This window comes from Gallus gallus, chromosome 1 (genome assembly GCF_016699485.2).
Source record: "Gallus gallus isolate bGalGal1 chromosome 1, bGalGal1.mat.broiler.GRCg7b, whole genome shotgun sequence".
In the NCBI taxonomy this organism is placed as follows: Eukaryota; Metazoa; Chordata; class Aves; order Galliformes; family Phasianidae; genus Gallus; species Gallus gallus.
In genome coordinates this window covers 2,246,917-2,260,366 of record NC_052532.1, presented here as the reverse complement: position 1 = coordinate 2,260,366, position 13,450 = coordinate 2,246,917, and the positions used below count along the sequence as shown (strand labels likewise).

The following is a 13,450-nucleotide window of genomic DNA, read 5'->3' as shown; positions in this document are numbered from 1 at the left end:
GGATGTTGCACGTGGGTCAGGGCAATCCCAGATATGTCTACGCACAGGGAGAAGGACTCATTGAAAGCAGTCCTGCAGAGAAGGACTTGGTTCTGGTAGATGAAAAATCTGGTAGATGCAGCCTGGAAGGCCAACTGTATCCTGAGCTGCATCAACAGAGATGTGGCAGCAGGGAGGGAGGTGACTGTCCCCTCTACTCTGCCCTCATGAGACCCCGTCTGGAGTACTGCATGTGGGTCTGTGGCCCCAGTCACAAGAAAGACACCGAGCTGTTGGAGCGGGTCCAAAGGAGGCCATGAAGATACTCGGAGAGCTGGAGCTCCTTTCCTATGAAGAAAGGCTGAGGGAGTTGGTGGTGAGAAGAGAAGGCTCTGTGGAGACTTCATAGTGGCGTTCCAGTACTTGAAGGGAGCTTACAAGCAGGATGGGGACCGACTTTTTACATGATCTGATGGTGGACAGGACAAGAGGGAATGGCTGTAAACTAAGAGTGGGAAAATTGAGATTGGATGTTAGGAAGAAATTTGGTACTCCAAGGGTGGTGAGGCACTGGAACAGGGTGTCCACAGAGGTTGTGGGTTATGGTTGCTCCATCCCTTAAGATGCCCAAGTCCATGTTGGATGGGTCCCTGGACAGCCTGATCTGCTGGGTGGCAACCTTGTCCAATGTGGGGGGAAAGGGAGGGTGGGGAGGGTTGGAACTGGATCATCTTTAGGTCCCTTCCAACCCATTCCATGATATCCAAAATATCCATTCTGTGATAATTTAATAAGTACTTGGGAAACACGCATGAGTTCTGCTGTTAACCAAACCACTGGAAGGCCATTCTTCTCTGTGCTGTCAGGGGTATGTGCACAGCACCATTGCTCTTGACAGATTTGCCCTGATAAAAAAGATTGGCAGTTAACAGGGGATTGTGCTGCTGTTCAGAAGGAGTAGGAATAGCCTCATTTTCTCTTAGTTGCACTGGCTCAGTGTGACCAAGTGGCAACACCAGTGAAGGTACATCTGTATTCTTAGGCAACATAATCAGAAATTGGATTTAGCAGAGAATAGAACTGGAGAGCTTTGTCAGTTTTCGTGCAAGTACTTCTCAGTGTAGACTTCAATATTGCAAACAGCTTTTCACATTTCAGGTAGCATCAGTCATACTACATGGAGCAACAGCACAGCAGAAAATAACCAATTTCTCTGGAGATCTGAATAAATGAGAAGTCATCTTCTCATTATCTGTTTCTCTTACCTTATTTGGGAAGTTGGCAGGCCTAAATCTCAGTCCATTTCATGTCTTAAAAGACAGTCGTGTTGCTCCTAACCCCAAGTAGGCTTGATGCTAACCTTCTGCTATGTTGCATGTTAATTTTAACTGTTGTAACACCTCTCTAGGCTCTGGTTTCCTTCATTTCCTCACTTGTCTTGCTACCAAGAAACATTCTGAAATGTTCTTCAGAGTACTGTTATAGCTATCCATAATATAAAGAAATAGCATTTGCAAATGCTGTTGGCAATTCTTTGTTTTCTGAATACTGATACAGACATTCATTAGTTTCTGTGTGCTGTTGCTTTTATTATGCAGCTTCTCTTGCTGTGATCAAAAATAGAGTAAGTGCCTCTGGGTGCGTTGTTTTGAGTGCCTGGAAGGCCAAGAGGTTCAAGAGTGATCTCAGCAGAGTTGGGCTTCACCTGAGAGGAACTGTAGTTTCACCTAAGTTAAGCTGTAACCTTTGTATGCTGAAATTATAACGTGCAATGAAAACATAACTAGCATTGAACGCAGGTAGAAAACATTAATTCTGCAAAGGCAAGTTAAATAAGTAGATGGGAATAAACTGTTTTGACATGATTACTGTGCTGTACAAGGAACCCTTTTCTAATGACTGGCTGCAATGGCATTCCCATGGAAAGAATAAATACCCATTTTAATAGTAAGGCAAGCTGCTTGAGTGTTGAGGCTTAAAGGTACCAAATTAGAGTGTCTCTCTTAACTGGATATAGAGCTGTTTTCCATTACTCTGACATCAGGTGGAAAAAGGTCTTTTTGACAAACACCATCATTTAGAATAGTAGGTGTGGATTTGTGGGTGGGAGGTTAGGGCTCAGCGTCTGATGTCTGGTTTATACATGTCTGGTTTATAGTCCTTTGTGTTTTAGATTTGCCAGATGCCAACAAGAAGCAGAACTGGAGCCGAATGTTCCCACTGTCACCACTTATCCCAGTGGCTCCTTGGCTGGGTGTTTGTACCATGGCTGTGTGTGGGCCAGCAGCCAGGAGCATTGATCTCTTGGGGTTGAGCAGAAGCACAGATGGACAGGCATGGGAGGAATATAAAGCAACACAACAGACAGCGTATTGAGAGAAAAGGAAAATGTCTTCAAAGAACATCAGGCATTAGGAAAAAATGCAGCTTTCCTTTAATAGTTATGCTGGCGCAGATATTTTTTGTCACCATTTTTTTTCTCCCTGTTTTGATCAGCCAGTCCCTGGTTGAGAGCTCCTTTTCAAGGCTCTGAAAAGCATCACTTGAAGAAAAACAATGAGCCCTGAAAGTTTGGATGCATAGTTTTTGTATTTTCTTTTATTTAAAAGTAGAACTTGACTTTCAAAGTCAAATAACTGACCTGTTTTGCTTTAAAATACTTCCACTCTTCCTCGGAGTATCAGAAATGTCACAAAACACGCCACAGTGTTTGTGTTCTGGCAAGGCTGAGCCCTTGATTGCTGTAGAGATGAATGGAAAATAGCTTTCCTCTGGTTGTGGTGCCTGACCTTTTAAGAAATCCATGTACAGCTTCTGAATTTCATTGAATGAATTCACTGAGTGGTAAAGGAAAAGCAAAGTTGAATAATTTTCATTTGAATTTCTTGCGTTCATACGTAATTCAAATACATGAGGAGGAGGGGAAACGGTGTACTTTCCTATGATGTTGCAGAAAGATTCCTTCTTAAGGAATACATTGGGTATAAATAAGAGTTTGAGTTATTTGGAGGGTATGTGATGTTGGTGAAACTACTGCTTTTCAACAGCATGGGAGCATTGGCTTACAGCAAAGGTCTTGGAGCCATCGTATTCTTTCTTGTCTCATGGAAAGAAGGGAATGAGTTGAGTTTTTCCTTCAGGTGGGATGTTCATCTGGGGTTTCTTGCCTCCACCTTCCAGTCTTTAATGAACCTTTCAGCAGTGTCGTATTCCAGAGGTCTCTACACCTCTGCTTAATTTCATGACGTCCCAAAAGTCATAGAATCATAGCATATCCCAAGTTGGAAGGGGCCCAGAAGGATCATCAAATCCAACTGCTGGCTCCATGAGGCACCACCCAAAAATCAGACCGTGTGTCTGAGGGCACTGTCCAGATATTTACTGAGCTCTGACAAGCTTGGTGCCGTGATCACTGCCCTGGGAAGCCGGTTCCAGAGCCCGACTATCCTCTGATCCTCCTCTGTCAACAATAGTAATGAATGTCCTATAGCCACACCACAGCAGCACTCCTCAAGCTGTGATGATTAGTTAGAGGGAGAAAGAAATTCTACAAGATTCCTTTCCTATGTAATCTAGCAGCAAAGAGGAATCTTATGCATTTACATTAAAAAAAAAAACCACAGATGTGAGATTCATTGAAGAGTATAGAATCATTTGAGTTGGAAGGGACCCTTTAAGGTCATCTGGTCCAACTCCCCTGCAATGAACAGGGACACGTACAGCTCCATCAGGTGCTCACAGCCTAATCCAGCCTGACCCTGAATGTCTCCAGGGATGGAGAGTCCACCATCTCTCTGGGCAGCCTGTTCCAGTGCTTCATCACCCTTACTGTGAAACACCTTTTTCTTGTATCCAATCTAAATCTCTTCTCTTTTAGTTTGAAACCATTTTCCCTTGTCCTGTTACAACAGACTGCTGAAGAGTCTGTCCCATTTTTTTTCTCATAGCCCCCCTTCAGTTACTGAAAAGGCTAGGATTTACTGTTTTAGGATGAGGAGGCTGGAGAGTCAAGAAAAACAGAAGCATCGACCTTACTTCCCTTAGAAATTTAGGCTACAGTTACAGGCTAATGATGTGATTTTTTTACTTGTTTAAGAAGTTTTATACATAAACATCCATGTGTTTTTTTTCAGCACTCCTAGAAGTGGGAATAGGTATCTTAAGTGCAAAGGAGAATAGGTGGCTGCTGGAGCTGGTCTGGATGCTGAACCAGGCTGCCTACAGAGCAGGTTGGTTGTACACTGTGAGCACTGGGAAGCCTTTACACACCTCCTAAGATCTCTTCTGCTCTTCTCAAGGAAATAGCATCAACAGAGGCAGAGACAGATTTCTTGCAACAAAGTGGTTTTGAGTTAAATTGATCAGATACTGCTGTTAGGGCTTGTTGAGGAAAATATAAATCTTCATACCGAAGAGCAAAACTAGCTTAGGTGGCAGCAGTGCAGGCTGCAGCCATTGCCTATAATTATTTCAGCTAGTGCTGGGCTCTGAACACAGCTGTCAGGAGCACCTTAACTGAGGCATTTAAAAATAACCTGATCCACGTAGGTGGTGGTGGGGAAGTTGTGTGTGTTTCAACCACGCTGTTTTCTGCTCCCAGTCAATACCCCTGAGCTGACACTTTGATTTGCTGCTTGGCCGTGAGCTTAGCTTTTCTCCACTCATCAAATTAGCAGTGGTTTGGGTTTTATAGGCTAACAGAACTTGTCGGTGAGACAGTCAGTGCAATGCTATTTCAGAGAAATCCTCTGCTTTCTGAGCACAGCTGCTGCTGTTGGGTTAATGTTGGCTCAGATCAAATCAGCTGTAGAAAATAATTTCCCTGGTGAGACCAGGACACCTCCGTGTTCTCAGCATTTCTCAACAATTTCTGGGTATCGGAGAGGGGAAAATGATCAGTTATTTGGCAGGACCAGCAAATGTTCATGGTTTCTCAGAAGCAACAACCATATGCATTTGCTTGGACCTTTTCTGTCTGATGCTGCATCTGACATTTTGGACATTCAGGGATGCATTTGCTTTGTCTGACTTTCTAAGAAGGCAGCCATCTGGTACTGTCAGTGTCTTGCATTGCCCTCCCCCAAAGAAGGGGAAACTTAGTTTTTCATCTTCCATTTGAAACAGCTCATTAATTTAAAGACGAGAAATAATCGTAATTGGTTAGATTGCATATGCAGCATATCCTGGAAGATAAGACTGTATGGAGGAAGGCAGGGCCATGTGGAGAAGTGAATGAGAGAAGTTCAAACCTCACTCAGACTACAAAGGCCTGTCAGGCGTTTCACATAAACAGTGCTGGAAAGAGGGGCAAGGAAGGAGAGGAAAAGCTTTCCTTCCAATTCCTTGCACTTAGAATTGTCTGTAGTGCAGCTTGAGCAGTGCATCATTTCTAGCTGAGGGAAAAAGAAACCCAAACCTCTTCATCTTCTGTTTCTCAGTCTTTCTTGATGGGTCATCTTACTCAGCCGATTGCCTTGACAGCTTTTCATCCAGCTGATAAATGAGGGTTGCATTGTTTTTATTATACTCCAATATGTTGTGTACTGTGCTGTTAATGGTTAGTGGCAGGAAAAATTCCTGCTGTATCTAATCCAGGGAATCACTGAAAGATCCGAGAGGCCCCAGAAGCAGATATGGGGTATCTGATATTCTCTGCTTGTTAACTTATCTACGAAATAGAAAAATGAATCTTTTTGCTTCAGAAATTTCTGAGGTTAAAGCTGAGTATTCGTTCTGACAGCTGGCAGAAAGGCTTTGCAAATCATTAATGGAATTGTGAGCCAGGCTCCTCCGGCGTCACTCATCGTGCACCTTCAGAGTCATTTGTAAGGGCACTAAGCATGAAAGTTGGTTGCTCTTTTCCTCCTCTGGGAAAAAGACACTTCTTCAGAGAGATGTTTTATACTTCTCTCTCAGTATTTAGATGAGCAGCAGAGACACGTTTTCATCGTAAGGCACAAGTCATGCATTTCTCTACACTTGTCTTCATTTCCTTCAAGAGAACAGCTTATTCTGAGAATCTTAGGGTTCAGAGTGGTTCATGTAAACAATACCTTTCCACTGCCATCTTTCCTTTTGCTCTTGATATTCATTGGTCTTCTATGAATTACGATATGTGATGATTTTCAGCAAAGTTCATTATAAAGTGGGTCCTTTGCTGCAAGAAAGACATCAAGGCCCTGCAGCATGTCCAGAGAAGGGCAATGAAGCTGGTGAGGAGTCTGGAGCACAAGTCTTACGAGGAGCAGCCAACCCTGGAGGTGTTCAAGAAGAGTTTAGATGTTGTACTGAGGGATGTGGCTTAGTGGGGAAATATTGGTGATAAGTAGATAGTTGGACTGGATGACCTTGGGGGTCTTTTCCAACCCTGCTGATTTTACAATAAAGATTTGCCAAGGCAAGGTGACATCTGACCTGCTTTACAGATGGAAAAAATGAGTATCTTAGCATAGAATCATAGAATGGCTTGCGTTGGAAGGGACCTCAAGGATCATCAAACTCCAACCCTCCCTGCTGCAGGTAGGGCCACAAACCTCCATAATCATAGAATCAAAGTAGATCCTCTATCACAGAACCAAAGAAGATAAAATTTAGTAGTCATAATTTAAGCAATTTTAGTATCAACTAAGTGCTAATATTCATTCAGTCAAAGCACTGATAATTAACAAGTGCTGATAACGTGAGCCTTAGCAAGGCTTCTTCCAGCTGGGTTTTGTAACCTGGGGAAGTTCTCTGCTTCCAGCTGATCTTCCGCTGATGGTTGGTTGAAAGTCCAGTTTCTAAACCTGTTGTTACTGCAGCAATGTAGGCATTGGATTTAAACAAGAAGGATTTGGTAGGTCAAGAAATAACTGTGTCTCTATCCTTCTGATTTTCTGTTCTTTTCTTTGGGGGGGAGGATGGGGAAAGGAAAATCATGTGATATGCTTTATTTTATCTAGCAGTAGATGTAAAAGAATATCGACCTGTCCATTGCTGAAGTCATGTTCGGTCTACCATTGGCCATTTGCCTTTTGTTTTTCCCTGTGTACCTTTCTGTAGTGTTGATGTGGGTTGCAGGGCATAATTCCTCTTAGATGCTGAACATCCAATGATGATGAGGTACCCCTGTCCATTTTATCTTTCAGTCACTTGCTGTAAGAAGTACAGAGATGTTATTTAGTTCCACTTCATCTCCTTTGTCAAAAAGGACTCATGGAGTCCAGTGTTTGAGTCACAAAGGTATTAAGAGGTGTGTTTTCTACATAACTTCAAGCTCATCGTAAGGCATGCTTGGAAATGCATGCTCTTAGGGCAATGAATGCATAAGGAGCCTCACTGGTAAGCTCTGTTTTATTCATTGATACTGTTCATTGCAGAGAAATAACTGTGTTGTACATACCAGAGATTTTAAAATGGATTAATCTTTGCCCCAGGCTTGTTCGGATGGGCTGGATCCATAAACATCTGCATCACAAATTGCCATTTTGACTCCATTCACCCCCATCCATTCTGGTCTGCTTTTAGTAACTGCTATTGCAAGGAGCACTAGAGCTTGGGATCAGTGATTTATATCACCTGAAAATGGCTGGGAAGCTCTGTTTTGACATATTATAAAGCATTAGCCTCTGACCCTGCGGATTTGTGATGTATTAGCTGCTGAAAGCATGCTAGAGCTGACACATATATGGGAAGGAATGTAGGAAAGTAGTCGGAGTGATAGAATGATCATATTTCATACATGGGGTGTCAAGTGATTTCCAAGTTCAGCAGATTACTGAGAGATTTTCAAAGCTAATAATAATCAAATAAATGGAAAGGGATAAGTGACAGCGATGTATATGGTTGTGTGTATTTGGGTGAGAGTTCCACGTCCGATTTTTGGAGAGACCAAGAGAGCAAAGGAATCCCTAAGTCTTGTAAAAACGTCAACATCAACAGAGAATAGCTTCTTCCTGAATCACATGTTATATCTCCTACACACCCAAACATCTGAAAAAGAAATGCTAAGCGTTGATGAGGTGGGAAAGTTGGTTGCTGGGGTGAAACACTGGATTAATTCTGTTTCCACATGATGCCAATGTCACGTATGGCTTCAGGGTAAGTAGTGCACCCCTCACACTGCTGGCTGGTGTTGTAAGGATGTTGAATGCTGGAGCTTGGAACTTCAGGAATACCCATCCAGGCAGATACTACGTGCAGTTGCTTGATTTAACAACCTCCTGTAAGTTTAAGATCTCATTCTGATTTTGTAAAGGATATTTTAGCCCAGGAAAGCATTAGTTGTATTTCATTGTGATGTGAAGCCTGAAAATAGCAGTTCTGTACTGAACCATTTTTATGAATACTGTAGTAAAAATAGAAACCTGGGGGCCTACTGACAAAACCACCGTTCATAGAAAGAGAAGATAACAGGGTTTTGGAGGAAAGTTTTAAATGATTCTAATTCTGCATTCTCTACTATGAATGTAGCTTAAAATCTGGTGCACTAAAAAACCTGTCCTGTCCCCAACCCCTAGAAAAGAACTCTTTCTCTGAAAGAATGATGAGGCATTGGAAGAGGCTGCCCAGGGAGGTGGTGGAATCACCAATTATGGAGGTGTTCAAGGACCATTTCGATGTTGTACTGAGGGATGTGGTTTAATGGGGAAATATTGGTGATAGGTGGATGGTTGGACTGGATGATCTTGGAGGTCTTTTCCAACCTTGGTGATGCTGTGATTTCCTATCTGCAAGCAGTGTTTTATCTTTGTGATTCCATGGTATAGAATTGACAAGATGTCAGTGGAGGGAGACGTTCTGACTTTGGTTTTGGAGAACCAAATCTGATCAGGTTCTTTGCTGACTGATGAGTGGAGTTTGAATTTTTGTTTTTCACTGCACACTCTTAATACATGTGTGTATACAGACACTAAGAACCATCCTATTCATTTAAAGAACGGTATTCAGGAGAAAAAGGCTGCTCCTTTTGCTTGTTTTGTACAGATGTATATGTTTGTGTCTTTTTGCATTATGTACTTCTGTGTTCAGGGGCTGTGACTACACTGGAACTGCTGCAGAAGATCTCGAATGCAGTGAGCACAAGTCTAATTATTTTGTTCACTAGAGGCAATAACTGGCTTGTTCAGAAGTAATGAGATAATTCAGATGTAAATTCATTTTCGAGAGGGGAATTTTAATAATGGATAATCTAGGAAATTATATCATGAATGAAAGAATATTTTGTATATAAAAGGGACAAGTAATGTAACTACAGAAGGTTAGGGCCATTTCAACTAATTCACAGCTGGAAACAAAATCTGGGAGATTGCTTTTAACTGCAGTGTAAATGCTGTACGTTCTGAGATATTAGCACTGAGTTGTTAACAAGGCTATTATCCTGCAAATACGTAACTCCAGTGCTCCCAGAACTTTGTTGTGGATGGGGTTGGTGTTTATGGAGTGTATGGAGCTGAACTTGTTGATGAAAGTACATGAGCGGCCTTATTAAATGTAGGCTTTATCACAGAAAGGTTCAGGTTGGAGGAACTTTGGGTCAGCCTGTCCCATCTTGGAGCCTAGAACTGGACACTGTTCCAGGTGCCTACCCACCCACCCTCAGTTTCTCCTCTGTTCCCAGTCTTCTGATTGCTTTTTTCCCAGTCTTCAGAACTTGCCCATCCTCAATGATTCACGTAGATTAATCTGTGCACTCTCCTAGGGATTTTACTATTGATTATATACCCAGTGTGCCATGGCATCTCTGATACTGGGAGCCCAGCACTGGCTCCAGTTCTCCACATGCAGCCCCACCAGTGCTGGACAGAGGGGCAGGATCACCTCTCTTTTCCTGCTGGCAATACTTTGCCTAATGAAGCTAAGAACACCACTGGCCTTCTTAGCAGCAGGACCCACTGCTGGCTCATGCTCAGCTCAGTACCCCCAGGCCCTTCCTGCAGAGTTGCTTTCAACTGGATGCTGCAGCTTTTTTGGTGCTGGGGTTGTTCTTCCCTGGGGGCAGCACTCTGCACTTCCCCATGTTTATGGCAGCGAGCAGAATGCAGTCCTGAGCTCATCTGTGTTTTAATCTTTTCTTTAGCATTTTTCTGAATATCCTTAAGGCAGTTTTGATGAGCTGGTATGCATTACCCATTCAAAACAGTTTTATAGAATCATAGAATGGCTTAGTTTGTAAGGGACATTAAAGACCATCTAGTTCCAACCCCCTGCCATGGGCAGTGTTGCCAAGGACCGGATCAGGCTGTCCAGGATCCCATCCACCCTGGGCTTCAGCACCTCCAGTGGGGAATCCACAGCTTCTCTGGACAACCTGTTCCAGTGCTTTTAGGAGTCTTGATTTTTAAGGTTGGGATCAGCTTATCTAACTTTATAATTTTATTTTTCTAATTCTCAGTCAGAACTGTTCTGCCCTGTTTTCACATCTAGTGCTGAGTTGCTTTGGAGCTTCTGATAAGTCTTCCTGCCTTGTGCTTTCAGTCCTGGGGTGCTAAAGCCAAGTCTCTAGGAGCTTTAATTATGAGGTATTGTGTGTAGGTGCCCCAGGATTTTGTTTGAGAACCCCCTTTGTTGGTTACCTTTACTGCTTTCCCCCAGTGTTATCCTTTGCCTCGTGCTCTTCTTGCTTTGAAAGTATTTCAGCTGCAAGTGCTATGTTAAGCCCTTCTTTTTTTTTTTCTGTCCTGTGCTGAAGAGCTGCGGCTAATTTTAATCAAGCCTGAACTGTCATTCTGGTTCATCAATGTCACATTAGCGTCATTCCTGTTCATCAATGTCACTTTAACCGTAAATCTGAGCTCTCTGATTATTAAAGTGGATGGAAATCACTGCTCTGTGTGTAGCCAAATAGCGTCTCATCAGCTGGATTTTTCATGGGGCCTTGATAGTTTAATGCAGGCCTTGTCATGGGCTTCTAACTGTTTGCTGGTTGTTATCCTCATGCTTTTGAATTGTGTTAACGCATCTATTCCCTATTTTTCTTAAACACACTGTATCACAGGTTGAGTAGAAACCTGGTTTAAGTTGATGAATTGCTCATATTAACACTTAGGCCCACTGTGAGATTGGAAGTATTTAAGAATTGCTGTATAAGACTGTGAAGATTGGGAAAGTGGGAAATCATTTCACTGGGAGGGGATGTGAACTGGTGGTTAGTGCAGAGAACCATGAGTGCAATGAACATTCAGTTTTGGGCCCCTCAGTGTAAGAAAGACGTTGAGGCCCTGAAGCATGTCCAGAGAAGGGTGATGAAGCTATGAAGAGTCTGGAGCACAGGTCTGATGGGGAGCAGCTGAGGGAACTGGGATTGCTCAGTCTGGAGAAGAGGAGGCTCAGGGGGAGACCTCATCACTCTCTCCAGCTCTCTGAAATGTTGTGGTGAGATGAGGTTGGCCTGTTCTCCCAGGTTACAGTGACAGGATGAGAGGGAATGGGCTCAAGTTGCACCAGGGGGGGTTCATGCTGGATATTAGGAAAACAACTTCTCAAAAAGAGTGGTGAGACATTGGTATAGGCTGCCCAGGGAGGTGGTGGAGTCACCTGAAGGCATTCAAGAAAAGGGCAGATGTGTCTCTGAGGGACATGGTAAGTGGGTAGCATTGGCGATGGATTGATGGTTGGACTAGATGATTTTAGAGGTCTTTTCCAGCTTTAATAATGCTGTGATTCTAAATACACCTAACTTTGCCCTTTCCCACAGTAGCCAGTGAATGGCCTCAGACTCAATATTGTGTAGAACGTAAAGCCAAACACATTTGTTGGTTGGTATGGTTGTTTTTCTTGTGGATTACAAGCATAAGTAGAAACTATGAGCATTAAGTATTGCTACTGCTATTATTCATCAAATCTGTCAGTGCACTGCTGAATTTGAAGGAGGCTCATTGCCTACCTGGAGGCTGACCATGTGTCCTTTAAAGAATAATTTGCTTTTCCCAGATTGACGTTTTATTTGTTTAACTGTGAGCACAAAAGGTTCCAGTCCAGTGCTAGGAGTAATTTATTAGCAATTAGCTGGAATTGCAAGTTAACCAGCAGTGGAGCCCACTGGCATTACAGGAGTCCGAAGTGACAGAATGAAGCTGGTCAGACACTAATTTAACTGCCTATGTAAATCTCAATGTTACCACGCTAAGAAAATATATTTATATCCATCCATCCATCCATCCATCCGTGTGTGTGTGTGCATTTAACGCTCAGTGCTGGAACAAGCATCATGCTAAGAGGTTTGTAATGCATTTTTTGCACTGGAGACCAGGCTCTTTCTTGGTGATGCTGTATGAGCAAGGCCCTACCAAGCTGCTTTGCACTGCATACAGGAAAGGACACCCAAAGGATTTGATTTGGTAAGGCATGTTTCCTCCCTCAGCATAGTGCTTTCTCAAAGGGTTTTGTCCAGCTGTTAGTGTTATGATGGAGTCAGGACTGCCATAGGGTTCACTGGCATTAGACTTAATTAGTGATGGAGCATACAAGCCTTGTTAAAGTGAAGAAGAAAGACTGCCTTACAATATTTGTCAGTGGCAGATCTGCCCTGTCGTCGAGAGTTATAGTTAACCTTTAGCCGGTTATGATGGTGGCTAAAAGGTGCTTCCATGCTCTTTGGCTGCCATCGGACCTGGTTAAAGGTTAACATTTTGCTTCTGGCACCAGGGTCCTGCCAGGGCTCTGCTGTTTCAGCATAACCTTCCCAAGAGCCCAACTGACCCCAGAGCTGATTTCCTAGCCAGCTCCTCAAAAGACTACATGAAAGTAATAATAAACATAGAAAAACTTGAAGAAAAAAAAAAAAGTAGAAAGAAAATGCAGGCTTTTTCTTAACAAAGAAACAACAAACTGTGATTGCAGGTATTGGAAATGACCAGTCCCTCTGGGTGTTCTTCATTAGTGAGTCCTGGATTTAATTGGAGTCTTTAAACCAGAATGCCCTGGTGGCTTCCATCCCCTGCTAGTTTTCTTGCAGTACTGCTGACTTAGTGAGTTTCAAAGAAACATTCTTTGGGAGTAATCTCGGTTTTTCTTTTTTTATTTGTTTGTAACATATATTCAAAATGACGCTCGAATGGATGTGTTTTTGTGGGCACTGCAGTGATGGGTTGATGGTTAGACTTGGGTGATGGCATTGGTCTTTTCCAACCTTAATGATTCCATGATTATAACTCAACCAGAACTTCCATATGACCACAGTAGCATCTGCAGGTGAAAGCTTCATACTGGAACTCAGCAACTACAAGGCAGGTTGAAAAATAAGCTTAAATTTGGTTTTATTAGCTACTGTCCTGAAGTTTTAAGGCTGTAGTGGAGCCTGGAAAGCAAAAAAATGAATGTAAGTCCATCCTAGCTCAGAAGGACCGCCTGAGGACAGACGTATTTTATATCTTCCATGTTGTGAGGTCTTATGGAGGGAGGTGTAGCTATATGGAAATCACTAGTACCAAAGTAATGCTATTTTTATGTATTTATGGATAAATAACGTGTTGACAGCTGTTTGTCTAAGGCT

At 42.8% G+C, this 13,450-nt stretch overlaps 1 protein-coding gene and 1 non-coding gene across 2 annotated transcripts in view; both read left to right on the top strand.

Moving 5' to 3' along the window:
* Positions 1 to 13,450, top strand: part of EXOC4 (exocyst complex component 4) — a gene marked incomplete at its 5' end in the record, with an annotated part of 409,823 nt that overhangs the window by 109,077 nt on the left and 287,296 nt on the right.
* MIR6659 (microRNA 6659) lies at positions 12,483 to 12,592 on the top strand. Its single transcript, NR_105528.1, has one exon. It is a non-coding gene; the product is annotated as a microRNA 6659 (primary transcript).